Raw genomic sequence first — 3,007 nt, 5'->3', positions numbered from 1 at the left:
TTAGATACTACTGGTGAGAGTGAAAAATGGATGGCAATTGGACTGTATCAAAAAGCTTAAAAATATGCACCAATTTTATTATTTGAGAAATAAATACAAAAGACATGAATGGAAAATATTCATAAAAATATGCCCATCAGAGAGCATTTACAATAGCAAAAACAAAACAAAACAAAACAGAACTGGAAACAATTTAGATGCACATGCTAGTGAATTGGATATATATATTCCCTTGTGCCAAAGCATAGTCCTGCTGGAGCCCCCCAGCAGCTCACCCTTGGTCCTGAAATGAAAGCAAGCAAAACGGGTTGTGGGATCTTCAGGCAAAGCTTCTCTCCTATCTGTGGACCTGCTCAGCAATGGTGCCAACATCCTCGTATGACATTTACTCCTCCTGCCTGAGAAAATGTCCTCCAACCTCAAGAACTCCATTGTACATATCAATTTCCCAGAGGACTTTCTGTTCAAACCCCCTCAGTGACATTCACAACCAGGATCTACCATCCTCATGTGAGCAATAGGAGAGAGGTTTGCCTGTCCATCATCAGCAATGATAACTGGAAGCCTTACAGCAAGACCAGCCACGTCTTGGAGGCCCTCAGTGGGGTGGTGAATAAACCAGACCTGGGACAGTCCATTTGGGTGAACCTCACTGATCTAAGAACCAGAGCTGTTCAACAGTGAGGTTAGAGAGCTCACCTTTGAGTATGGAGTAAGCTGATCCTCCTAATTCTGGTTGGACCCCTCTCTGCACTGGATCCTCTCTGTGTGATGGGTGGACACATGTCATTGACGGGGTTGGAGTCCCTTTGTGGCCCCTTCCCTGCTCATTTGTTCCACTTTCCTTCTTAGGTTGTTAGGCATTAGTCTGTGTGTGTACAGTATGTGGACTCACTCCCTGGTTCACCTGACCACAAGTGTGGCTTTCCCACATAGTTTGCCCCAGAGTCACAGGAGTTCAAGTTTGTAGAGTTACAGACCAGTTCTCCAGGCCTCCATAACTTGGAAATCCAGGACTTACTAATTGTTCTGTCTTAGAAACACATGTTACCTTCCACACCAGCTGGCAGGAAATGAGCCCAGAAGCCAACTAATCCCCTAGGGCCCAGGCATTGGGGAGCAAAGACGACATGGACAGTATCGGTAGGAGGCAGGGTATTTAGAGGGAATTATATTTATGGTTGAGTGATTGAAATTAGCCAGACTGCTGATAGATAATGAATGTCTAGATTTAGGTGCTAAGCCTTTTTTAAATTTTTTTCTTTTCTTTCTTTTTTTTTTTTTTTTTTAACTGATTAAGCACAAAATGATGAGTATAATCTCCATCTGGAAATCTGACTCCATGGTTTTAAGACCATTTGCAATCCCATTAGATTGCCAGTTCTGGTGGCCAAGCTTCAGGTGGGGTATATTTCCTGAAGCTTCCAGTCCAGAGGTAGCAACAGAAACCATGTGCTTGTCCATCCATTAAAGTCACAGGTTTTTAAAAAAAATTATATATCTACTAATAACTATAATTAACATTTGTGAGTATTTACCACATACCAGACACTCTTCTAAGTGCTTGATATGGATTAACTTTTAAATATCCATAGTTTTATATTAATTCCCTCAGTTTTATCTTCATTTTACAGATGGGAAAACTTAAACTCACAGAGGTTAACTTGTTCAGTGTCATTATAGTAGGAGGTAAAGTATGTTATGAATTCAGGTTTGTGCTGTTAAACACTACACTCAGAACCATTAAAAATATTGAGACATTTCTACAACTATTGGCATGAGAAAATGGTCACAACATTTTTTAATCTGAAACAAAAGCAGCTTTCAGAATAATTTTTTTGGATAGTTTTAAATACAATACCTACAATTTCATACTTAAATTTTCTAATTATTATATACAAATTTAATTTCAAATGCACGTTTGTTCTGAAACCAGAAGTAGTTTATGATAATCTATTACATAAATTTTATACGCACACATCATCCATATACACACATTCATAGGAGTATGTGACATATTGTCATACATATTTTGAGGGATGATAAAAAATTAATGAAGTTTTCATGTTTTCTATATGGATCTGTAGTCTTGATTTACTGGAAAACAAAATAATTCACAGTATCAAACTGAAAAGGAACTCTTTCCATCTTTATTCTATATTCTTCGCAACTATTTAGATAATGTACGTTTACAGTAGAAAGAGATGAACTAAGATATTAGAAAATCATGGTAAGATTTCAAGTTAACTATCTAGAGCCCTTTTGAGGGGCGCCTAAGTGGCTCAGTGGGTTAAAGCCTCTGCCTTCGGCTCAGGTCATGATCCCAGGGTCCTGGGATCGAACCCTGCCTCGGGCTCTCTGCTCAGCAGGGAGTCTGCTTCCCTTCCTCTCTCTCTGTCTGCCTCTCTGCCTACTTGTAATGTCTGTCAAATAAATAAATAAAATCTTAAAAAAAAATACCTTCCTAGAGCCCTTTTGAGATGAAACTTGTCTTATTTAATCCCTCATAGCTCAGAGTATTTTATGGTCAGAATCTTGATTGAACATGTGCACAGAGAATGGATCAATTTCTCAAAGATAGACTCTAAATAACAAAACTTACAAGTTCATTAGAATAAACCAGAACTCCAAATTTAGAATAAGAAAAAAAAATCAAGGAAGAATCATATGTGCATATGCTAGTATATGTATGCACATAGTAATATTTTGCTACCTATATATACATTATCTATACTTATTTATGTGTGTGTGTGTGTATATATATATACATATATGTGTGTATATATATATACACACACACACACATAAATAAGTATAGATAATGTGTGTATATATATATGTATATGTATATATGTGTGTGTGTGTGTATATATATATATATATATATATATATAAAATTGTTCCCCCCCATATACATGTGCATGTATCTTTTTTTTTTTTTTTTTTTGGAATAAAGGCTTATATTCAAAACCCAAGTAGGGTCCTTGTCCTCTGAGGCATAAAAGGT

This window comes from Lontra canadensis, unplaced genomic scaffold, assembly GCF_010015895.1.
Source record: "Lontra canadensis isolate GAN:19392208 unplaced genomic scaffold, GSC_riverotter_1.0 scaffold3, whole genome shotgun sequence".
NCBI classification, from domain to species: Eukaryota; Metazoa; Chordata; class Mammalia; order Carnivora; family Mustelidae; genus Lontra; species Lontra canadensis.
The sequence above is the reverse complement of the archived record's forward strand: the minus strand, read 5'-3'. Positions refer to the sequence as shown.